The sequence below is a fragment of the Ornithodoros turicata genome, chromosome 7 (assembly GCF_037126465.1).
Source record: "Ornithodoros turicata isolate Travis chromosome 7, ASM3712646v1, whole genome shotgun sequence".
Lineage (NCBI taxonomy): Eukaryota > Metazoa > Arthropoda > Arachnida > Ixodida > Argasidae > Ornithodoros > Ornithodoros turicata.
Window position 1 is genome coordinate 55,426,462 of NC_088207.1, and position 26,938 is coordinate 55,453,399.

The window sequence follows — 26,938 nt, forward strand, 5'->3', positions numbered from 1 at the left end:
ATAAATAAATATGGCCTTCCCCGGCACGACTTGAATTGGAATGAGATGAGTATGGTATGTCGTGGACACACCCGCTCAAAGGCTCAAAATTTGAGCCTTCGTGTTGTGTTGTGTCAGAACTCTGGTAGCCATTTTTCACAGTCAGAAACGTTTTACACGAAGGAATTGGAGCTGTATGGACAAGGGACATAAAGAACACACGTACACTGGGCCGGCTGCTCTAACCAGCCATTCTAACAAGAAACGTTTTACCTTGAAGCGACGCAGGAAGGTGTCGAGACGACAAAATAGCATAGAAGAGGGGAAGCGCCACCCTAGCGGCACTTAGGAGAAATAAAGGGAAATAACGTTTGGACTGTCCCACCCGTGTAACAGAGGTGTCCGTCGTTAGGCAGCTGAATCTCTGAATGAAGAGAATGGTGTTGACATCGCTTATTCCCGGCAATATCAGCTTTCATGCAGCTTCCATAATCAACGCAGACACTTGGGACAGTTGGTACATTGCTACTACTGAATAACGGCGCCAAGACAACACAACGCGCCAAACTTCCAACTATTTACAACGCAGGAAAAACCTACAGGTTTCAACCCGCCACCTACCGTTGCATACTTTTTTTATAGACCGGTTTAGACACCCACGAGTTGAAGGTACATTATCTCCTCTGTTGTGATAGTGATAGAAGCTGCACTAACACACTTATCACTGCCCGTGTTCGCTATGTGATAGGCTTCCTCTCTTTAAATTCGTTCTTTATATTTGCCAAGGGCCACGGTCCGCTCGAACACCAGAGTGCATGTGCACCTGATCAACAGCTGAATGACCACTAGGAGCCGTCGCGCTGTGTTTTCGATGCCACGCACATTTGAAAGATGACTGTCAGTCTTTAGGAAGTTCTTGAGGGGAGCAACGTTTTCTCATTCTGTACATCCTGCGAGACGTACGTGTGGGTAACGTTCAGGCGGAGTCCATGCATTAAAGACGCGTGCAGTCTACCTACACCACGAAAGATGGAGAAAGAAATCCATAGGAGAGTCATTCTTTTATTCCGTGTTAGCACCGCGAATCAACTATGGCTATCAGCGGCGTGTACAGACGTGTGAGAGTAGGGATAGGGTGCAGAAAAAAGGGGACGACGCACACACACACACACACACACACACACACACACTGTGCGCGAGTCTGGAAGGTCTGCCGGAAAACCCAGGGAAAACCTCAGCCAGTGTTAGGGTTCAAACCCACCACCTCGCAGTCTTCACCACCGACCTGCGTAGAAAGAAGTCTTTTGTGAATAACACTGGGTGGCTCACGTCATACGTCACGATAGGAAAATGTCTTGAATTTGGTTTCATCTGAAAATTCCCACAATTGTTGCACAGCGTTTTGAACGATCGAAGCTTCAGTAAATGTCAGTTGTGGGAGTCGTACATTTCCTTCAGTATATAAGTCTCAGCCTGTGGCATTTTTTTCTCCATATGGCCTTTCCCGACAAGAACTGGAATGAGTTCAGATACAAGTCGTGCGCGGGTTACGAGTTGTCATCTATATCTATCAAGGACTATTCGAAGAAGGGAGAGTTTTAGCGCTGTTCCGACGCTGTTTCCTGAAGCCAGCGCAATAACGGTATGTTTTCGGACTCTTCTTCAGAACAATAGTTTCGCTTCCTCGTGTTCACAGCTGTCCATGGCCAAATCCAGCCCATGCACCAACGCTCTGCCCTAAGAACATTGTTGTGACATCGAAGATATACTCTTCCGACAACTTGCAACAACTCTTCCAACAACTGCTCCGCCGAGGGAGGAACTGGAAGTGCAACTTGACGTCCTCCCTCGATAGAGAAGTGACTGGATACTGTGTATTCACATGAGCGACATCCTCACGAAATATTCTAGTGGAAGAAAAAGCGTAAACACTGCTCACAGAGCCGAAGTTCCGTCCCGTGTTATATTGAGCATTCACACGGTGCGGAATATTGCGAGTGGCGTACAGCGCATTTAGCAGACGACACTTAGCAGACGACACCGTCAGCGTGTTTTCCTGTCGTCTGCTACGGAATATCTTGTGGCTGTGTAGCAGGATATTCCCCACGGCTAGCGAGTGGCGTACAGCGCATTTAGCAGACGACACTTAGCAGACGACACCGTCAGCTTTCTTCCTGTCGTCTGTTACGGAATATCTTGTGGCTGTGTAGCAGCTAGGATATTCCCCACGGTTAGCGAGTGGCGTACAGCGCATTTAGCAGACGACACTTAGCAGGCGACACCGTCAGCGTGTTTTCCTGTCGTCTGCTACGGAATATCTTGTGGCTGTGTAGCAGGATATTCCCCACGGTTAGCAGTGTACGTGAAGACACAACGTTGAGAGCTCGCGCTCACGTGACAGCAGAAAGCTATGACGCTTTTCGCATCTTCCGCTTCCGGGGTAATGTCGCTCGTGTGAATACGCGGTATATGTCATCAGCAAGCTTCGTAATCATCGCACGCCACCGGTGCTCGTTGTTTCCGAAGGCGACCCATCCACAACTTCTGAACCAAAGTCTGGTCAGGATGTGACGAGAGCCCTCCTTCCCGGGTTTCGGCACCAAAAATTACTGTAGGAGATAAAGAGGGCCTCCAGTCAAAGAGACCGTTGAATACCGTCACGATGGATAAAATGAGGCAAGCATATCGCATGCAGCTGATGTCCGATACTTTTTGGACATCGTATACAGGACTTGGGTGCATGAGGTGACTCATTATTCCATTTCAATGGGGTACAATATCGCCCTAATTATCGTCATTAAAATAAACCTCTTGCTGTTTCTCCGTCAAGCTCGTTCATGTCGAAGGCCTCACAGAGGTGGGCAACGTCACGCCCTGGGGGAATGTGCGTCCTGGGCCGACTTCTATGGGAACTCGTGCCGACATATGTCTGAAAGCGTCTGAGAAAAACCCAGTAAAAACCCCGGACATCACAGCCGGCACCGGGATTTGAAGCCGGGTACCTCCCAGTCTCGACGTGACACGAGCAGCACGCTATAACAACTGAGCTACGGGAGCTGGTGCATCTATAATAATGTCCAATATTCCCAATATTCTACCAATATTGGGAGAATCTTGGCTAAATATTGGTAATCATGGGCCTATATTGCCATGATATAGCCAATATTGGGAAAATATTGGCTAAACTGGTCCAATATTGGACCAGTTTTGCCAATATTTTCCCAATATTGGCCCAAGATTCTGTGCTGCTTGGGTAGAGTCGTCCCTCATCGTCACGTTGAGATGCAGCCAAAATAAGACACAGATAGAGGTCAGACAAGTAACGCAAAGGACAGAACTTCTGGAATACGTTATCAGAGAAATCATCAGTATGATTTACGATTTCTATGTCCTCCATATAGCAGTGTGCTGCGGCGGTAAACTGTAACGTTCGCTGGCGGCGAGTATAGCTTTTGCGCAGTCCACGCCGTTGATTGATTGATTGAGTTGTTTTATTCTCGCCGACACTGTATACCTAGATACGTTGGGTGAAGGAGAACAGAGAGAAACACTCCCTTGCATCATTGCATCGGGAGAGGGAAATTAGGCGTCCTCCTCGCTACATTTCTGTTTCAATAATTTGATACTTGAGCAAAATAAATCGGGCAAGGAGAAAACAAAGTTTGTTGCGTGTATTCGAGGGCTACCTATTAGGTACCAAGCATGATATGCAGCATATATATATATATATATATACATAGAAGTTCAAAAAAAGACGCGGAAACAGATTTTAGGGAAGTTACAAACACCAGTTTATTACATAGGGAGACGTTAACAAGTAAAATGGGCAAGGGTTCGACGTTTCGACAGTGGGCACTGTCTTCGTCAGGACAAAAGATGAACTTTTTTTTTAACTTCCTTTTTTGAACTTCTGTAAAACTTCGTGGCCGTTTGATAATCCTTTTACCTCACCCTATATATATATATATATATATATATGTATATAAAGAGGGGGAAAAGGCATTAAAGAAACAAATAAATGACACTAGACGTGTTTGAAATTCAAAATTACAGATTAAGATGGCTTCTATGGCTGCACGCAGAGAAACAGATACCCATGGAACGATACGACAGCACCAGAGGACACGTGTTTCGCCGTGTTTGCAGATCGTCAACTCTGGATAGCTGCGCATCGTTCGGGATAGGCAAACCAGGGGTCGCTCAGCGAGCGATATATACACCTTGGAGGGTGACTGAGCACTCATCAATGCCACAGTGCAAGCCAGTGAATTATAAAGAGGGGGGGAAAAGATAGGGAAAAGAAAAAATATATATATATATTTCGATCGTTGCGAAATCTCCCTTTGAGACGTGCACGTGATGCGCCCTTCACGTATCACGCGAAGTATGGTAACACGCGCCGTGCACGTGCAGTGTCACGTGTCCTTCTTGTTTGCCCCGCCCCTCACTAGTTGGTGTAACTGATTAAGCCAACAATATCGCTCAAAATGATGGTCGGCTGAGAGCGTGTTACGTGGTGAAGCTCTCTTTCCATTGGAATTCTGTCCAACACAACACACGATTCGGCCAACGCTTGACAAACGGGAAAAATAATTATCTCAACTTGTCCAGCAACTTTCGGCGGCGAACAAAGAAGAAAAACGCGCAAAAACAGACTCGGAGGGAATAAAATAAAATAAAATAAAAGGACTACCTGGGGGGCTTTATCGGTTCTGAGAGCCTTGTTCGCATGTTGGCTCAGATAATCTCACAGATAGTGTTATAGGCCGCTCAGAAGGTACGTAGACAGCACGATAACATGCTTTAGCAAGGACGCCGTAAAGGGCCATGTTTCTTCTGATTGCATGAAAAGCAAATCTAAAGGGCTTGTTGCCCCAGTCGTGCGTTTTGGGCTGGCTTTTAATGCTGTGTTACATGGTTTGAAACCAAACCTTCACAGTATAGCAGTTGCAGAAGCAACACTCGTTCTGCCTTCTGATCCTTCGAAAGGAGTACAAAAATGTGTAGTGTCGCGAAAGGGGGTGTACGCCCCTTGTCTTTGAACACATCACGGGGGAAAACGACACTCTTCTGAGTTGCCCCTATAGCTCAAGTGCTTTTTTTTTCACAAGCACTGTTGTCAGCGTTGTGCTGTGCGATGAAGGTGTGCTTTTAGAATTCGACTTCCACGGCGAGACGGGGAGGTGACCGGGTTCGAATACCGGCAGCAGTTGTTTTGCCTCCGTACCTCATGGACAAAAAGGTATAAGTCTGGGCAACGCCATCTGTTCGTGCATTTACGCCATCCTAGTGTTTTCCTTTGTCTTCCTCCGACAGCCAAACTCAAATGTCGGCACAGTGCCCTATGAAGTCTGCCTCGTCACCCGGATCCATCCCCTCAGGCGGGCAGACAGCTCGGTAATGACGACACCATCCCCTTCAATACACTATCGAAACGATTCTATGGTTTATCCGGTTTATGGTAAATGGAGTTGAACGTCAGGATATTTGTCTGTATGAACATATGTAGGAAAAAAAAAAAAAAAAGACAATCCACAGTTTTTGTTATCATATATAGTTGGTGAGCGCTTGCAAAACGTTGACCCTTTCCAGATATCTATAGGAGTTATCATTAATGCTCTGCGTTGGAACAAACACGTAGAATATATAACACAGAAAGCCTCGTCGAAATCATGGTATACCTACGTCGTAAGCTATAAGACACGCCAAGTGTAAAACAAAATTAGCGGCCTACAGGACTTATATACGTCCTTTGATTGAATATGCTGACGTTATTTGGGATCCCTGTACACGCAGGTCAACATAGATATGCTCGACAAATCGCAAAGGAAAGCACTACGTTTTATTTTTGATAAATACAGAAGGGGCGATCCTCTAGATTCACTGTACACTAGATCAGGGCTAGGAACACTGAAAACGAGACGTAACATAAATTGACTAAATTTTTTTAACTTCAAAATAACGGCTGAAGACTACGTCGCACCAGTAACTGTGAGTGTGTACTCGATTTACGCATAATCGCCAGTTTAGATGTGTTCCAGCCAAAAATGATTGCTTCAAATATTCCTTTTTTCTTTCGCACTGTCCAAGAGTGGAATAGCCTACCGGAAGAAGTTGTGCAATCTCCTACTTCCAACTGCTTCGTTAACAACATCACTAACATTTTCTTACGCGGTGATACATGAGATGTATGTTGTATAATGCATGCTGTTCAGTGCAGTCGTAAATTGTCTATATCTATAGTATCTTGTACACTCCTATACTTGGACCTCCAACGGGCGACCAGTATAGTGTTCCCAAATAAAATATGTATTTAAAGAAATTGAAACATTTATTTTAGTGAAAAACAAGCTTTCGGACGGAGTCCGTCCTTCATCAGGTGCGGTTCCCAAATAAAATAAGATAAATCTCGAAATGAAAATGGTAGAATCTATACTAAAGCCAGCTTGTCCGCATAAGACGCTCAGCGCCAGCGATGGTGCTGTTATTGCTCCTTATTTGAGGAGAGAGCAGATCGTAAGCCTTTTTGCTAAAATAGACCTGTACCCGAGAAACGTCATCATGACGTTGGTAGACAGACTGAAACGGAAACAAATCGGAAGGGGAGGGCTGGGTTCCACGAATGGACACTTGTTCGCAGCCTCCTATACTGAAAGAAAAGTAGGACCGAAGGTCTGGTCCCTTTCAGGCAGTCTTGGGTAGTAACTAAGTTACTTCTAACTTGTAACTGTAACTAGTTACTTTTGGGGTTACCTAGTTACAGTAACTAGTTACATTTCCAGAAAAGTAGCTTTTAACTGTAACTAGTTACTCGAATAAATGTCGATACTTTTTTTACGTACGTACACATGTCGTATTTTTCCCTGTGGGAGAGCCACATATTGACTTGTACAGCTTCTGGTAAAGTGCAATAATACTTTTACCGTACCTAAGTAAATGTAAATAAATGTACGTTTTTAACGATTGTGTCACCCTCTCATGGTCATTTTTATAAAAAGTAACTGTAATGTGACTAAGTTACTTTCTCTCAGTCACTGTAACTGTAACTAGTTACTTGACCAAGAAAGTAACTATAACTGTAACTTAGTTACTTAACCACGAAAGTAACTATAACTGCAACTCAGTTACTCTTTAGAAGTAACTTACCCAAGACTGCTTTCAGGGACCATCGTAATCCCGTCAAGACCGTGGCTTTCGGGCGCGACCTTGTTCGCCCCCCCCCCCCCTGGCTTCCAGCGTAGTTCAGCTTCAGAAAATCCCAGAGTGCTTAGCGTCGCTTTGAACTGTGGGAGTTTACTAATACGAAAGAAACGGGTGGCCTCCAAACTGTTCCGATTTCTTCCCCACCGGTCCATTGTCCACGACGTGTCAAGGTCAGCGAAAGTGAAAGCGAAATGTGAAGGATTCTTCTTCGTCGTTCCCCCGCTCAGTAAGCTCCCAGGATGCAATGCGTGCGCAAAGAACACTGGGATTTTCTGAACTCGTCTATTGGTAGTGCTGTCGAACGCTATGACGTCATTTTGTTTACAAACAGGGAGAGGTCAATTAAGGTACGAAAAGGACGCCTCCCATGTTGGAGAAATTAAAAGGATATCATTTTGAGGAAAACATATCGTGTTATGTTCTTGAAACGTCCACGTTGGGATGACTCGCGGACGTCATTATAAACATCCCCCGTCGCCCATACATACTTTTTTCTTCTTCTTCTCTGTCCTTTAGAGGTACACACTGTCGTATATAGCTGCAGACCGTCAGGTGATTTTTGCTTTTTCCTCGTCGTTTTTTTTTTTTTTTCTTTGCTTCGCCGCGGCGTGTGGTGCTGGAGGAAGGCTGTTTGTGGGCCGGGAATGGACTCTGTGCACGAATGCTTCGCGGTCAATGACAAAGCGGGGCAAAGAAAATAGAAGCAAAATTAGTTGGAAAGAATTCCATAGGTCGCGTACCGGCTGGTGTTCAATACCTGCGGATATTTATGTTTTTCTTCTATTTTATGTAATTATGGTGTTTTAATTCGCTCTTTTTTTTGTATTGACTGTTTGTACGGTGCTCCATTAGGGAGGCCCTCTGGCTGTTTACGGACACCAGAAAAATAGAAATAAATAAATATTGATGTGTGCTAGAATGTTGTGGACATTTGACACAGTCATTTCTTTCCTTCATTCTTTTTTTTTTTTCAGGGAAATAAATATGTAGGACGGGAATACGTCCAAAATTCTTGTACAGTGAACCCTCGTTATTATGACCATGGTCGTTCCCGAAAATTTTGGTCACAATGCGGAATTGTCATATTAACGGGGGGGATTTGCAGAGGTTTCACTGCATTGCTCCCCATATGCATGGTCGTAAAGCGCGTATGTCAGATTATCGAGGGTCATATTAACGAGGGTTCACTGTAATCTCTCCGGAATGGGATACAAACATGTGTATAAGATGTTACACGGTCGTCTACTGTAAAGAGAAAAGCCTGGACCGGTGCAGCAAGAGTGTCTTGGAAGTTCAGGCGGGACGTATATACCCGCAGGTCCTCAACTAATCAAAAAGCTGGTCGCCATTATTTTGGACGGCGATTGGCCCAGAGCGTGTGATTTGACTACAGAGTCTATATACATCTACCCCTCAAACGGTCTCTCAATAATATATAATAATAATAAATGATAGAAGATTTATAAATAATAATATAATATATATATATATAATAAATAATAAAATCAATAAATAGGTTGGGAACCGCTCACCATCTCACTGCTACATATAAAACGGTTCCGTAGGAGAAGGCAGTCACTGTTGTCGGACCATAAGCCATATTATAAGCCATAGGATATAAGCCATATGAGGGACTATAGTATTGGGAATCCGGGGTCATTCTTTTTTTTTTTTTTTTTCAATTCCAGGATTTCGGGTTTGAGACATAAAAGCCCAGACAGCTCGGAGCACACACATTTGTGTGTGCTGTCTGACGTTCAATTGCGTTTTTCTCTCTCTCTCTTATATAACCCTCTCGATCCTCAGCACTCTGTCTCTACGTGTCAATCATTCTGTTTTAGTATGCGGGGCTTTTTATAAAAAAGACACTTTTTTATGTTCTCAAATAAGAGGATCAGTACAGTCACGTGTACCACCACTCGATTTCTTGAATACTGGATGAAACAAAGATTCGAATAGCAAGAGTGGATCATCAAAACTGAGAACGTAGTAGAAGAACGACGCATCAAGACTTGACGAGCAACAGGAAATGAATGCCCCCGGCTGCTTAATGTTGAAAAAAAAAAAAAAAAACTGGCTGTCGAAATGGCAGATGCTCTATATTTGCCAAGTAAGTGCTTCATGTTACGTCGAAGGAGACGTGTGCTTGGACCTTTTGTAGAAGTCCCGTAAGTTTTCAATATTTTGGTACGTCTCTATCTATCCGCACAGGCGTCAACAATCGAAGCCCCTTCACTGCAACGCGCAAGGAAGGAAATATCCGTCTGCTTCGGATGCAGCTGCATACTGCAAACTGCGAATGCACAAAAAAATAAAAAAGAAAGAGAAAACGAAACCCGGGATTTCGGGATGTCAAAGACAGCCGGGATCCCGGATTTTCCGGATATCCCGGATCCCAATAGGGGATTATTGTGCATGCGATGGCGCGCCAAAAACACCTAGCAGACTGCAAGAACGACAACCCGAAGTACATTGTGCACCTTAGAGGTACGTTCTGCGAGAGACGCACCAGAGATGATTTAATGATACCCTAAACAAAGAGACATTTAGCAGACGACACTTTTCAGACGACACTACCAGCGTCTTTTTCCTGTCGTCTGCTACGGAAGTACATTGTGCACCTTAGAGGTACGTTCTGCGAGAGACGCATCAGAGTCGAGAACACTTCATTTTCATTTCATTAAATGGTTTAACGATACCCTAAACAAAGAGACATTTAGCAGACGACACTTTTCAGACGACACTACCAGCGTCTTTTTCCTGTCGTCTGCTACGGAATATGTTGTGGCTGTGTAGCGGGATACTCTCCACGGTTAGCAGTGTACGTGAAGACTCGACGTTGAGCGCTCGCGCTCATCACGTGACAGCAGAAAACTATGACGCTTTTCGCATCTTCCGCTTCTTGGGTAATGTCGCTCGTGTGAATACACGGTATATAGAGAGCAGGATGTCGGAAAGTAAGTCTCACCGTACTAGCAGAAGGTGTCTCGCAAGCAACGGGTGTGCACACATGTACGTGTACCACCCAGAGGGACGGTCGACGTGCAGTATCGGGCAGTAAATCTGAACCGGAAAGACCACAAGCGGTCGGGCACTCCCACTCAATTACCGCTGCTGCCAATACCTTATTTCCAATCTCGTCTTATAAGCCCCATTTGTATTACGCCATCTTGTGGGAAGAAGTAAAAAGCGGCATCCCCGCTGTGTGAGCATTTCACACGTTCCAATATAAAATCCAATCCATCGTCATTATGGATGAATATAATAATCCCTCGCGCTCCGATAATGGTGGGATTACTACTCTCTTGTTTTTTTTTTTTTTGTTTTTTTTTTGTTGCCAATGGCGTGACTTCTAGAACGGGAAAACATGAAATATCTTCTTCCTGTGCCGGTCAAAGAAAATGTGATTCTGAATGCTTTCTTTCTTTCTTTCTTTCTGTGTTAACGCCTCGAAGCAGTTGTGGCTGTGGACGGCGCAAGGACATCGACAGGAAGGATTGGGAGGCTTATTAGTAGGCGTCGCGGGCCGACTTCATAGGTAACTTGTGGAAAGTCAAAGGACAAGCTCAAGACCTGGTGGTATAGGAATTACAGACCCTCCCAGTATTTAGCGCAACCTTAGAAGTAACGCGAATTATCACACTTGGCTCGTGCAAAGCCCTGCAGCTTTCAAGGGGGCCGATTCTTCTGCGTGTAAAAATATTTTTTGGTTTAATCAACGTCTAATGACCTTATCTATTATCAGTATTATTGAAAACAGACTTAGTCACGCATATTTGCTCGAGGTATGCTTTCCTACACCTCATTTTAATCCAATTCAGGGCCAAGATTTCCCACTTTTGAAGCAATATCTGTACTAAGGTACACAGCACACGAACCCAGCATATAGGAGGCGAAACCGAAATAAACGTAGGTTATGATAGGACTGTACTATAAAAGAATATGATAGAAAAAGTTTGTTCTTGCATCTTCTACGTATTTCAAAGATAAAGAAATACTCAATTGTGAAAGACACTAGCTATGCGTAGCCCACAGACAAAAGACTGACTGGAAGACATAAAAAAAAACACACACACACACAAAACTCTACCCCTTGAGTGACCAATCGATGACGAATAATGTTGCGGAAACGACTAGGAGGTAATGGTGTTACTCCGGGTCAGTAGGAGGAGGAGGGATCATGAACTTTTTCACAAACACCTAAGGACACTTTGTTTATGCACGAATGAATGACATTCAGTGTGAAAATAATTCCAATTCCCTTGCACTCTCAGAAAAAAAAAAAAAAAAGGGTGGAGTAGCTACACGTTTTAGGAGGTAATAGTTGTCGCATATGTTGTGCTTAAAAGGTTGCAAAGCTCTACCTGCTACCTACGAATGATAGGGTTACCGCTCCTGATTCGGTGAGCGCAGGGGGCGTACGCCTTTTTGTAGCAATTTGGATATATGATAATGACTACCCTTTTACACCCTTTATCAGACGCTATGTTGACCTAGGTGGTAACTATAGAAGTTACCACTGAACCTTTTTTTCTTAGAGTGTGTGGCAGGGATGTCAAACAAGACGCCCGAAAGCAGCTGAATGGCCACGAACACTAGTACAATTGCTGACATTGCCTGTGAAGTCAGCCCTGGACGCACGCCCCCCCCTCCACTTTCGATAGACGTCGCTCAGCACCCTCCCATCTCCCTCGTAATATTTTTTTCGCCAACATCAACATCAACTGTATGTTCAGCCTCATCACCACTATCATAGCTGTGCGGCGGCGCCATCATAGTATACAAGCGCGCGCCACGCATTCATGCCTTTCTTTGGTTGTCATAATTAGAGTGAACCCTCGTTAATATGACCCCCGATAATCTGACATACTCACTTTATGACCGTTTTTCTCGGTGACCGTTCCTCCGCCATGTAAACCCACCTGGTTACTATGGCAATCCGCTTTTCTGACTATGACCGAGATTTTTGTCACAAGTAGGGTCAAACACAGGTATTAGCATCTCGTTATTGAGACCACGTCACATGACCCGCAGAGTAGCCCTATAGGGAGAGGTCACCACGTAGCTCATGCGGACGGTGACACGTGTTGAAGTAGAGGGCGCCAAAGTTTGGGATGACTCCTGATGTGGTTGATCTCGGAATTGAACCTCATAGTGCTTTTCGGGCTCCCAAAGTGCTTAAAACAGCAGTGACCACGAGACCAGGTCACACTGTGCTGCTCCTGTTGTGCACCTAAGAATGGCCGGAGCGAAGCAGTCTGTGAAGTCAGCGGAGTGTGCGTTTCTCGTTACTATGACAATTCGTTAATATGACCAAAATCTGCGGCAACGGTGGTGGTCATATTAACGAGGGTTCACTATACATATACAGTGAACCCTCGTTATAATGACCATGGTCATTTCCGAAAATTTTGGTCATAATGCGGAATTGTCATATTAACGGGGGGATTTGCAGAGGTTTCACTGCATTGCTCCCCATATGCATGGTCGTAAAGCGCGTATGTCAGATTATCGAGGGTCATATTAACGAGGGCTCACTGTACATTTACAGTGAACCTTCGTTATTATGACCATGGTCGTTCCCGAACATTTTGGGCATAATGCGGAATTGTCATATTAACGGGGGGATTTGCAGAGGTTTCACTGCATTGCTCCCCATATGCATGGTCGTAAAGCGCGTATGTCAGATTATCGGGGGTCATATTAACGAGGGTTCACTGTACATTTACAGTGAACCCTCGTTATTATGACCATGGTCGTTCCCGAAAATTTTGGTCATAATGCGGAATTGTCATATTAACGGGGGGGATTTGCAGAGGTTTCACTGCATTGCTCCCCATATGCATGGTCGTAAAGCGCGTATGTCAGATTATCGAGGGTCATATTAACGAGGGTTCACTGTATTGTGGTTACCCGTATGGTTGAACCTTTCTTTCCGTCTCTTCTGTTAGCGGGCCCACTATAATGTCCAAGTTACCGTGTACTTTCACTGTACGTATCATCCGTGAGTTGAGCAAACATGTCGCGTTGATTCCGTACGACTTATTTATTCGGGCGGGCAGTCAGGAATGGGCATAGCGTCAACCGACGTTCGGTCCACCTGCACCTTTCCCGCCTCACACCCCGATAGGCAGTTTCTTTTAGGTGGGCAGCTAAACTACAGTGAACCCTCGTTAATATGACCCCCGATAATCTGACATACGCGCTTTACGACTGTACTCTTGGGGAACATTGCTGTGAAACCTCTGCAAATACCCCCGTTAATATGACAATTCCGCATTATGACCAAAATTTTCGTGAACGACCATGGTCATAATAACGAGGGTTCACTATAGAGTCGTTTCTGCGATGACCTCAACTTTGGCACGTATACATTTTCTTTCTGCCTCATTTGGTATACGTGCATAAAAAAAGCAACGAAGGAATCGAGTAAACTGGAAACAGTTTGACGGGGGACTAAATTCCTCCTTTTACTGACATCCGTCGATTGGCACGACTCATCATATCCACCGCTTAGAACAACACGTCGCCATAGTTTGCCGAGTCTGTAAAAGACAAATGTTCATTAGGGCGGCAGCCCGAAGACCGGATCCGTCCCGCCTGCATTTTATATTATGTGTATATTTCCCTCCATGGGTGCGTCCGCTCATTAAAACAGTAAGAACCGGGGCGTCTCGGAGAGTCATGTGAATAATGGCCCACCGATATCCGGCCAAGTCGGATCACATCTTTCTGGTGAGGTTCGTCAAAGGTACACACGTAAAAATATATATATACGTGCCACGAAAATTGGTTGTACACGGGCTAAACGTCGGTAAAAATGGCACGTTAATATCGGGCATTATGGAGCGAATATTCGCATTCTTGGCTGCCAATATACGGCCGATATGGAGCCAATATTCGCATTCTTGGCTGTCAATATATACGGCCGATATGGAACCAATATCGGCACTCTGCTGGATATACTGGGTGCGCGGAACGAGACTGTATACGTTGAGGGGCCACTTTCGGAAGACCCAACTTTTACGGCAAGAAAAAAATGACTCGAAGGGACTGAGAAACTATCTATGAAATCTATTATCTACAGCTAGTAACTATAATGTTATCGACGACTACAACTAGTAGTCACAATGGTATCGACGAGGTGAAAGCAAAAAAAAAAAAAACGTAAAAGTAAGAAAGGCCTCGTTGGACTGCTTCCATGACTACCACGAACTCGAGTCGAACTAACGATAACGAACGACAACGAACGAACTATAGTCATATAGCTTCTTCGCGCTTACAACAAAAAAGAAGAACAACACTTCCGCTGAATATGTCACGCGCAGAGAAGGACTGAAAAAGGGCGGATCGCCTTCTTTCAAGACTATCAGGCGGGTCAAATTTTCCAGCATTTAGTGTCACCAGCACGTGAAGTCACCAACAGTTTCCATTTTAAATGAATCAATCACCAATAGGCCACACATTAGTAAACTACGAGCAGTCCCCTACCGAACACAATATTGCGGTGCAAGGTGACCATCACACGTCTGAGCGTTGCATCTCGTAGGATATGGTGCCCGTCCAACGATAATGTACGCTGTATACTGCTAAGGGACTGCATTGAACGCGGGTTAGACATCGTATAATGTCGTGACTCGCGGATAAGATTGATAGTATTCGCACGGTATCCGCGCATGAATGTTCCGCAGCTGCTCAAGTAGGTATAATCCCGTCCACGCGGATATCGAGTGTATCCGCACATCCACATTTGAATGAAAAAAAAAAAAAATCTCCTTGATGAATATTTGATGTTTTTAGTTTTCAGCAGAAAAACTTACTTTGTCAGGAGCGTTATGTCATTCACTGTTGCACAATGGTTAAAGGTATAGAGCAGTTAATAAGCAAATAATAGCGGTTGAAAGCACAGTAATATGCAACGGCCGGCACACCATTTCTGGTTCACTGCGTGCTCTCCCCCTATTACGGCTCCGCTACCCCTAAAGCTTATTTGCGGATAAAATGTGGGCCCCGCAACAAACTCCAAGGTAAATAAGCGTGAGCACAGCGTTCGCCTAGGGCTCAGACTTATTTACCATGGAGAACAACAGCTTCTTGCACGAACAGATTTCGGTCCCGAACAATGATTATGTTGCGCCCGGACGAGTCGAGCTGCGATAATTGAAGCAACCAGGTTAGGTTTTGCCCTCCGACTATAGGCTAAATGCAGCAACATTCCTGACCCTAACGATTGTACACAAGCAATAAACACACGACAAAAACAACACAATCTGTCTCTCTTTCGTTCCTTTTTTTTTTTTTTTTTGAGTTTTCCACATTTCGCTGAAATGGCCGAGTTTCGTTAGGGTTCGTAAAAAAATGTCGAACCGACATCCGAGTTCCGTGGATGAACCGCGAAACAAATTAGCAGACGACAGTTGTCTTCATCCGTTCGTCACGTGACGCGTTCGTCTGTCTCATCCCTTTTGTTTTCTTTGTGAGTCTTTTTCACATTTCGCTGAAATGGCCGAGTTGCGTTAGGGTCCGTAAAAAAAAAAAAAGAAAAAAAAGTCGAACCGACGTCCAAGTTCCGTGGATGAACCGCGAAACAAATTAGCAGACGACAGTTGTCTTCATCCTTTCGTCACGTGACGCGTTCGTCTGCGATTTCTGCTGGTGCTGCCCAGTGCTGCAGTTAATAAGGGCGAAGTGAACACCTGCGCCATCGCATCAAGAGCATCTGTATAGCGAGCAGTATGGATGTAGGAAATAAAGAAAAAGGTGCGCCGCCGTTGTGCATTTGCATCATGCTTCACTGTGTAAGATTCTCCGAGCAGAAAACCGGTCTGCCATTCTACTATGGCGAGCATTATGATCAGACGGCGGTTGCTGCTCCGAGGAATGCTTGCCTTCGAAGGATGCCTTTCCGTATAGGCTCCTTCTTTGCAGAGCATAACACACTTTGGGACTTTTAGACAATTTCTGCTCCTGGTTTAATTGCCTCTGGTCTGACACGTACAACTATCTACAGCTATATATACAGTATAATACATATACAGTGCTTGCGTTACTATTGGATGCGCTTGTAAACGTTGTGTATCGTCAGAAAATAAATATTTCCGAAAGGGAACACTTTGATATTGTTGATTTTTTTTTTTCATTTCTAAACTTTTTTCGTAGCGAGATAGAAACCCTTTTGAAGAATCTTGCGGTTCAGTGACGTCAAAGAAGCATGAGTTTCTGCATAACTTGGAATGAAAGTTCACATCGATGTAAGTACTACGTGTCTAATTAAATCTCTGTCCTACCAAATTTGTGTCGTTGCAATCTCTCACAAAATATCGTTGTGACGCGAGTCAAGTATAACGAAATTAATTTCTAGTTTTGGGAAGCATGACGTCATAGGGTTGCCCAACCTACGTCTGGCAACATTGCTCCTCGAAGGTCCACTTCCGATTCCTCATCACAGTTGCTAGCAACCATACAAAGTAGGAGCGGAGACGCGCTCTGTTGAGAGGAGACAGACACTCCCGGTGACGTCATCGACTGTCGGAGAATCCGAAACTATAAGGCTTTGCGTATATTCTTTCCAATGGTGATGGTGATAAGGTAAAGAAAATCTTTCTTTCAAAAATTCGTGGAGGCGCCTAGTGTTCATTGCCCAAGAAGAGTTTTGCGTCTTTGATCGAGGTTCATTTATAATAAAACTTTAATCGAACTTAAATACCTTTTTTCGGTCACTTCTGCTCATTTTCTAAGTTACATGACTTACTTCTCTGTGCGTGACACGGAGATCGAGCGAAATATTCTCTTTTGCCTGGGCAGTGCGCTTTGTGCTGTACACGCTACGAGAAAAAATAGAGCATACCCTGCTCGCCAGTTGTAAAATCTTTGTCACTGAGATCACTCCTATGTAGCGTAACCTTCACTCCTATAGCGTCGTCCAGGACTGTAACGTAACTCTTTAAGGGAGTAAATATTACTCTGCCGGGAGATGTGGGGTAAAGTTATGTTACTGTCTTTCACTGACGTCACTTCGTTATTGCTTTTTGTGTCGCAAGACATTCTTAGAGTGCATGGGGGCTTCAGCGTCAGAGATATTCGAGACATGCACATCCATCCCTGGGAACATGCATGAGGCGATAGTGTTGTCCCGAAAGGTTATGCGGGAAAACCACTGAGACCCCTATCAAGCAGGATAGAAGACCCGTGCCGAAACCTGTAGCGAGAGAGGGCACGTAAAATATTAATAACCCTTTATGAGATTAAAGCAATGAGAAGGAGAAAAATTACAGTACATTTCGTTGCTTCGTCTTCTTCAGCCAATACTTGGCTTGGTTTGGCTTGACGTTCGCATCAGTAGATCGCCTGTCCAATATTGGGGATAATCTGTTTAAAAAAAAAACGGAGCTATCGGGGTAATTATGAACACAAGTTGTTCCTGCGAGCTAATAAAGCTGTTTGATAATCTTCATCCCATCAACCTATTCGTATTTTTTTTGATCGCGAATTCCAACTGCGCCGTCAAAGTATCTTGAAAGTAACTAGATACTTGTTAGATTATTTAATACTAAATACTTTGCAAGAACAGGTATTTGGTACTCTGCTCAGTTACTTTTTTGCCCGGTACTCAGTAACTTAACTTAAATACCTTTTGTGAGTATCTCGTAGAAGCCTGCTTACTGGGTACCTCAAAAGTAATGCTGGAGGAGGCCCCACTATGGATATCCCCAAAAAGGAAATCCACGATACGAGAGGTACAGCTACTAACTTGGTTACTAGTTACTAGTTACTGGTTACAGCTACTAACTTGGAGGGTTGCCAGTAAAGTTGCTTTTCAGGGCAAGCATACTAGAAATTAACGTGTACCACGGAAAAAGAAAAAAGAAAGAGGATGTAACTCCGGGCCACGTCGAAGGAATGCAACGCCGTTAATTCTAACCAGTCTTGGGATGTAACTAAGTTACAAGTAACTTGTAAATGCAACTAGTTATTTTTTTTCAGTAACTATAGTTACTTCCCCACAACAGTAACTTCGAACTGTAACTAGGTAATGCAGAAAGCAACTACTAATTACTTTTTGCAGTAACTAATTACAGTAGCTAGTTCCTATATAAAGGTAACTAGTTACCGCTTTTGGTTAAAGTAACTGTAAAAATGTAACTGTAACTAAGTTACTCCCACCATGCTGTGAAGGCCCATAGGAAATCCTGTTTATAACGTGGTATCACTATGCTGGAGCAGTACAAGCAGTGTAAAAACAATTTTGTACAGTTACATTTATTCGTGCTCTTTTCCTAAAAAGTAACTGTAAAGTAACTAAGTTACATTAACGCGGTAACTGTAGATGTAACTATATAGTTCCATTTCAAAAAGCGTAACTCAGTTACTATTTCTGCAGATTAAAAGTAACTGTAACTTACTTGCTCACAAATTACTACTTGAGTAACTCACCCATGACTGCTTCTAACAACGTGGGCTAGTCTTTGCCACTCGAGGTAGTAACCGACTGCAGACCTAACCCAACTCAATACGCAATAAAACTTAACAGCTGAATAAGTAAGAAAGTAAATAAACTCCTCTAACACACCTGCCCATGGAAGAAGGACATCATGTCTGTGGACGGACTTGTCTCGAAAAATAACGACTTCCTTCGAAACTTTATCCAGCCTCGTAACGTAAGACTTTAGGGGAACCTTCCTCGTACGCCGTACATTTGACGTTTCTCCGTGCAGGATGCCTGCTGCATCATGTGTGCATTCCTAAGATGGTGTGTGTGTGTGCGTGTGCGGCGTCGGTTCTCAAAAACTGCAGCACCACCTATCCGAATGAGTAAAACATAGAAAGAAGCAAACTCAATATCAAGCCCAACTGCGAGCGTAAACACGTTATGTACGAGAGAAAGAGGGAAAGGAACCCCTCTGGCCTAGGAAATAAATCTTACCTGTCTCTTTCGCGGAATCCCCGGGGGAAATTTATTCCTCCGCAGGAAATGTGTCCGCTGCATGCGCTCCACACGATGTCGTCCACTTGGAGAAACCGATTTTTGTTGCCCGATAGCGTTTTCCGTGTAGCGGAATAGAGCCTTTAACGGTCAGCGTTGTATCAGGTACAGATTTTTGTAGTTACACTGTAAACTGAAAAACACCCCTATGGGTGTAAATGGCTTGTCCTATAACTGACACCTCTTTTTACACCATATGGTCTTAGAACACCCTTTTAAGAGGGTGTATTCTGTGTAAGACACCCTTTGAAAAGGTGCTTTTCCTTGAAAATGCTTTCTTTTGCACCCTTTAAACACCCTTTTAGGAGGGTGTTTAACAACTTTACACCCTCCTAGAAGGTGTTTAAAGGGTGCAAAAGAAAGCATTTTCAAGGAAAAGCACCCTTTCAAATGGTGTCTTACACAGAATACACCCTCTGAAAGGGGTGTTGTAAGACCATATGGTGTAAAAAGAGGTGTCAGTTATAGGACAAGCCATTTACACCCATAAGGGTGTTTTTCAGTTTACAGTGTAGGCTAAAGTACAGGGGTGGGGTTTTTGTTATGTGAACAGGAAGGGTCAGCCAGACTATATAGCCGGCTTGCTATTTCTGTTGTCGTGCCACGTGACCTAGTGTGCGTGCTGCGTCATACCTTAAAAGCTCCTCGATGAGCTCGGACCCTCGACGGGGCAAGTCTTTCGTTGCTCGGGATTCTGGAATACCTTTTTTTTTTCACGTGCTGGTCCACGATAAAGTGGTGTTGTGGGCATGTATCTCAGTATACAGTTTCTTCTGTTTCACAGTGATATACGCACAGTATAGATACTCCCAGGAGAAGGACTGTGTGAAAAAGGTGCAGCGTATATATCTTCGCTGCGTTGATGACAGGACATTATATCCATTAGAGGTATTGTGCACCGATGGTTTGGACGCCAACATCGCGTTGTCGCCAACTAACCAATGCTTATAGCTCGATCAGAACTGCACGTTCACTGTGGCCGATCTCCATGCTGATTGATTGATTGATTATTTAAAAGAAAACCATGCTCTCTCCATGCTCCATGCTCTCTCGCATTCACACAAGGACTTGTTCATCTGTGTGTGTTCACTGTGGCCGATCTCCATGATGATTGATTATTTAAAAGAAAACCATGCTCTCTCGCATTCACACAAGGACTTGTTCATCTGTGTTTCAATGTAAGAGTATTTAGAGGAGAGATTAACAGTGACCAGAACAAATGTGCGTCCGTGTATCTCTAATCGAAGTATATTGTTATGTCGACGAGAGTATACACTCTAAATCTTTTCACACCTTTAAAGGTGTAACAGCGTGCATGGCGCACGCCTTTTTAGGTGTAATTTTGGTAACATCATAATGGAGCACGGTTTCGCACAAATTTTCTTTACTCGAGTGTTGTCTGTCCTCCAAAAATTCAGTCTTGCAACATCTCAACATTATTCAACAGTATTGTAGACGCTTGCGCGTTCTCGATTATCGATAGCGATGCATATATGTACTAGCTCGTACCTACGATATCCAAGACATAATGAAAGCAAGATTTGCACTGACACTTGATCTTTGGTAATGCTTTCCGAATTTTGTTAAATATCATCCTGGAGATGCAGTGTTGCGCAACCAGATTGAATGTGCATAGCGCACACCTTTAAAGGTGTGAAAAAGTTTACAGTGTACGATGTTTTTTTTTCTTTCTTTCAATCAATCAATCAGTATACGATGTTGGAGTATAGCGTATTGTGTAGCACGCATGACCGACAGAGAGGGAGGTGTGGGTTGTATTCTTTGCACTGACCGACGTTCCATTAGATTGTTAGTGGTGATCACAGTGATCACAACAGATCACACAGTATATAGTCACATTACAATCGTTGGTCACTCTGGCGCGGCGTTATAAGCCGGTGTATGTCCTCCACTCCTGTTTTCCTGAAATGTCCGTTATGAAGTGAACATCATTCGGCGTCGTCACCCGCCGAGATGCCTCCCAAGCAGGAGACAGAGCCATCCATCAGGGAAACCCTGCGTAGGTCGCTTTGGAATTCGCGATTTTGGGACGCCTTTCTTGCTTTGCCACCTGGAGAGCGGCTTTTTTCTTTTTTTTTCTTTCTCTCTCTCTCTCTCGTGTCATTTTAATTCGCGTACGTGGCCCACTCGGTATATGACGGGCCCGGCTTGGAGGACCACTTCAAAATTAGACCTCATTGAATTCGCAAACTACAGAGTCTTTAAAGTGAAAAACCGGGCGTGTTGGTGGATGATCTTGCATCACGAACTATAGCACTGGGAACGGGACAGAGAGAGGAGACGTCAGGACAGGTGCTAGGACAGGACCTAGCACCTGTCCTGTTCGTCATACAAAGTCCTCGCTCGAAACATATAGACGAGAAAGAATAAAAAGAAAATAGCCATATCACGTAAACGAAACGTCATCGTAAACGTCACGTAAACAAACGAAAGCAGTCAGTTTTTTTTAACTCTACGTATTACCACGGTGGTATTACCATCACGAAAGGAGGGTAGCAGGTACGACTGGAAGACAGGAGGGCCACCATGTGTCCTCGACGACGACGACGACATCACGAGGGACGTCTATCTAAAAAAGTCCGCCGAAAAACACAGGGTAAACAACCTTCGCCAACACAGCCGGTCCTATAGGGTTCGAACCCACCACCTCCCACGGTGAGCAGAACATATGGTTCAACGCTGCGAAGAGAAACAGCTACACACGGACACGAAAAAATGGCATTCAATGCTGAATGCGTTAAGCTTTAATGTCATTCGTGCGGTGCCCCAAACACACAGTTTTAATAGCATTCGCCTTAATGCCATCTTCTCCACAACTCATTCGCCCATAAAATGCCTACACTCGCTCCCTTTGTCTGCGCAGAGCAGCAATTTAAATTTGCAAAAAGTCACTTTTTACTGTACAATACAAGGTGGCTTCATAAGAAGAACTTGGAAGTGCAGGAAATATGGGCACGTACACTCTTAAAAATAAACTTCACCGCATAGCACGCTCCTAGCCAACCATCATCTCAAATGATATCGTTATCTGCCCTGATTTGTTGAAAACGGGGGGCGTACGCCATTTCTGTGACACTTATGCTGTTCATAATTGTCACAGAAAAGGCGTACGCCCCGTGTTTTCAACAAATCAGGGCAGATAACGATATCATTTGAGATGATGGTTGGTTAGGAGCGTGCTATGCGGTGAAGTTCATTTTTAAGAGTGTAGAAGAAACACAGAGACAAGGACAAGCACTCATTACCAACCAACCAATCAATTGATCGCTTGAGCTGTGACGTCAAGCAGAAAGGAGTTTGGGTGAGTGCGATTTTTAACCACCTGTTCCGTGTTCATTAAGCGCTCTGTTGGTAGTGTGTACCCTGTCCTTGTCTGTTCTCCTTCGTGCACGTACTTCCTCCTGCGATCCCAAGTTCTTCTAATGTACAGCATTACCAACAAGCCGAACACTACGACCTGCTCGAGTGCTTCCATAAATTATGGAGAGAACAGAACAGGAGGCAGAAGCGGAAGACCTCGACCGACTTCTGGGGAGACGTCTGTCTGGAAAAGTCTGCTGGAGACAAAGAAACCGAAACCTGAACCAACACCATTCCGCAACTCGAATGACCACATGCGCCATATTCTTGACGTCTACGTTGGTGAAGTCATCTACATTCCGTTCAGATAACCCCGAGCGGTTGCATTGGTTTAAAAAAAAAAAAAAGTGGTTGTTGCGAGGCGTTTATACTGCTGTATTGCAGTAATTGAAGTTCAATAGACCTCTTCTTGTTTGAAAAAAAAAATGACGTCATAGTGTTCGACAGCGCCACCAATTTGGTAGAGTTGAACTTCGTGGAACCCAGCCCTCCCCTTCCGATTTGTTTCGGCTGCAGTCTGTCTACCAACGTCATGATGACGTATCTCGGGTAGAAGTTTATTGAAGTTTTGTAGCGAACATCTTTCAAAAGAATTTCGCCAAGAAAATAATTCTTGCTTCCAAAGCACAAAAAAAGAAAAAAAAGCAGAGAGTGAGAGAAGAGAGAAACCTCAACAAACAGAGTTTCACGGTGTGACAACTTGATCAACTTTTATTCTGGCAACATTATTATTTACATAATTATATAACTTAAAGACTTCAATCCATCACAATAAATATGTACACGTAATATCTCAAACTACGACGACTATGTACAAGGACTAGGAAAAACGCAAAGACGAGCCGGACCACGGGGATACGTATAAAACGGTCACGTGACTGCTGCAGTGCTGCCACCTCGGTGGGTGTCCTGCGAAACGAAAACGTCATGCTGAAACCCAGATCCCCATTTCTTTCGTTCTTTTTTTTTTCTTTCTTTACTTTGTCTGGGGTTTTATAAACTAACGTTGCAAGGAACATTTGCTCAACACTTCTTATCTCCTCGTCGCTTAATTATATTTCTATCATATTATATTGTCTTACGTCTTTTCAGGATACGTTTTGTAATCCGCCTACTGGTTGGGCAAAAGAATATTTGGGTCATATTTGTTTTCTTGCAACGGAATGAGTTTACTGGCATTCCCCCTCGGTGAAGTGGCAGCACTGCACGTATATTGTTGATGCGCATTGTACAATGAACAGACCACTGCATTACTTCCGGTCCAGTGTTTCATCAACTGACATTGCATTTTAAACCATTTAAAAGAAACAAAAAAAAAATCCTTCCGACAGCGAAGAGGCTTCAACCAGATTCCGCTGTCGAATGTAATGCAGAATTGATTGAATGCGCGGACCATCTGCGCAGGGACACAATGTCGTTCTGCATGACCACATCCGGGAATCCACGAGAGGGAGAACAATGGGCATCATAAATCACAGTCGTACATAACTCATAATTGGAAGGGTTTCGCTGTCACGTTTGTTGGCATTCCTACTCGCATAACAACCCTCAGAAGTGATTTGTAGTTAAGAGACCCCCGAGGGGATGATGATGATGATGATGATGATGAACGCATTTGATGCTTGGTGAATGATTTTTTTTGACGACCTTCGAAATGTGAGTTTCATGGGTGGTTGGAGCGAACTCAGCCTCAGGGCTTCCAGCACAGACTGTTCTTCCATTGGTAGCTTTTCTTGTTTGTCGAGCTGCACTGATATGGGTCCATTTTCGTGTGTAACGTATTTAGCCAATAGATTAATCCCCTGATGATTATATCATTTTCAATTCCACGATTTGTAGTACGTGGCAAGCTCTCCGACAAAGTAAAAAGGAGCATCGAATATCTCCTTTTATGTCAAAATGAACCGAGGAATCATTCAATTCACGTAGCAATTCTTTACAGGAACAGTTACAGGAACAGTTATTCTAGTTACAGGAACAGCTGAGCTGAACATCGAGTGCAGCTCGACAGCGAAGTGGAAACTGATCGGCATCGAATGGTTACCAGCACAAAAGCTTGGTCGAAACTGCAGTCAATATTGCCATCTTTTTGCGTTTCTACACGCACGACACGAGACCTGGATTTTGTAAAGCGTGACGTCATCTTTCTTGATAATACCGCGAATGATAATTTGAATTAATTTTGGATAATTTGAAGGTCCCGTGCCTCCGAGTGAACAACAACTATAAATGCTGGAAAAGTGATGATGAAGTCAGTGGGTGGAAGTGAGTGAAATTCAGAATTGAACTATGGAAAGCTGCACAGCATCCAAAAATCAGATATCTAATCGAGATCCAGAGGATTTCTTATGTTTTGTGACCTTACCTAACTTATCTAACCGATGAACCTAACGATAGAGACTACCCTCCAGAACAGAAGTTGGTCGTATAACACGCTAGAGCACTCTCAAATATCGCTGCCGATCTGACGAGAGAGTAGAGCGTACGCTTGTTTGTGACACATCGTCGCATATGCGTTGAGTAACGACAGAGGCTGCGCACCACAGTACATATTTTGCTGGCGATACGGTTTTGCGACCTCTCATGAATATAGAAGGAAATTATGAATATGAAATCGTTGCGGTCCAATCGGATGACACGCTTTCAGCATGGCGTTGGAAAGGTTTTTTTTTTTTTTTTTTTTTTCCAACGCGCTAGCTGCTTCATTTGTTCTTAGTGACTTATATCTCGTTACTGTTGTTAACAAAAACGAGAAAGTCCTCGTAGCTATACTATACGACCTGTTGTTCGAGATAAACATGTACACGCCAGTTCGCAGGTGCAGTAAGTGTGACTAATAACGCATAATGTTGCAATCCATAAAAAACAGAAATAACTTGACAAGATAACAAGCATTCAAGAAGTAGCTCGTACTCCGCGTTAGCACCGAATTGACGTCTCACACACTCAGCTCACAAACCAACATATAATTATATGAGAGCTCAATCGTCGCGCACAAAAGGAAACTTTAGGTTGAATCTCTGAGCTTGTTCGATCCCCCATTAACCTCAAAAAAAAAAAAAAAGAGGTGAGGAGTTTTCAGAAACATTTTTCAAGTCATATGAGTCTCACAACTTCCAGGAAATACACGAAAAGGTTACCCCGAAACTCCTTTGAAGGGCATCTGAAGAACATGTTCAGATGTTTAGCGACTCAAAAGGATCCCTAAGATAACTTGTCAAGGGGACTATTCTGTGCGACGACTCTGTCAGAGAACTTATTGTCCTCCAAAGTGTTGACATGGACAAATTGAGTGAGGGCTGCAGGAAGGCGACATGGGTCGGTGTTAGTATCGGGACTACTTCACGGGGACATCTACCTGAAAAAAACGCAGCAAAAAACTTCCGGATTCGATCCCAGTTTTTAGCATGCTTCTGAGAATTATAACCAAAGAGCGGATCCACTCCGTCCGTAATTAATAATAATAACGAAGACGCTTTTCGAATAAGTCCTACTTCAGTACAAGCCAAAAAAAGGTCGGACTTTTACGACAAAATAGATAACACTCGTTCAATTCCCCTTCCGCTATGCATTTCATCCAAAGATGCTCGACAACTGTTTCTGTTAAAAGCGCGAGGTTTATTTTTTTAAACTACGGGACTCCCTTCCAAAGCGCATTATAAGAAAATAAAATGAAGAGTAATTGCAGCTTTTGGGCCCCCAGACTGTATTTACTCCCCTTTTTTTAATTTCATTTTATTACTCTCAATCGCAGGCGCAATTTTTCGTCACCTGACCCCGAAATTTCCTCCCCAGGACTGCAAATAGTCAATGAACTTCGCAAACGGTTTCCTGAATGCAACAGTCCACTTAAATATGTGCTCTTCGTGAATTTGATCGAATAAGGCTATATAACTTAGCTAACCTAGCAATTTTCCACTCACACAGGGTAAGAAATAGTGGTTCTTTTGGCAAATTGTGCCCTATGCATGTCGCAAGAATTTACATCACTCGACATTTCACGGTGTAATTCAAAGTATTTTCATTCATGCACCTATAGGAAGGACTGTTAGAACATAGCGTGGAATGCAGTCCCTACTTTGGACTAACTTTTGTGGCATAGCATTTCGTCCCCCTGAAAAAGGGCTACAATTACCCCTTTATTTCTTAGAGCGTGTTATCCTCTTCCACACTTTGTCAATAATAAACATTTGATGAGTGCGTCATCGATAAATTTCCCATTCCGGCAACACTGAAAGGGCAGCGCCGTCTAACAGATTTGAAAGGACGTACAGAAAGAAAAGGGCGATGTGAGGGTGAATATCGTGATGAACCTCTTAAGCGTCGCGTGCCCGCTCTTCATTTTTACAACCTCCCCCCACCGCTACCGTAAAAGGCATCGCCCGGGATAAT

At 43.8% G+C, this 26,938-nt stretch overlaps 1 protein-coding gene across 1 annotated transcript in view; it reads right to left on the reverse strand.

Annotated features, from left to right (window-relative positions):
* Window positions 1-1,246: 1,246 nt before the first annotated feature.
* LOC135401627 (uncharacterized) overlaps window positions 1,247-26,938 on the reverse strand; it is an 87,755-nt gene continuing 62,063 nt past the window's right edge. Inside the window, exon 6 of the transcript XR_010424868.1 lies at window positions 1,247-1,264. The gene's annotated coding sequence lies outside the window, so the exon portion shown is untranslated. The remainder of the gene's footprint in view (window positions 1,265-26,938) is intronic.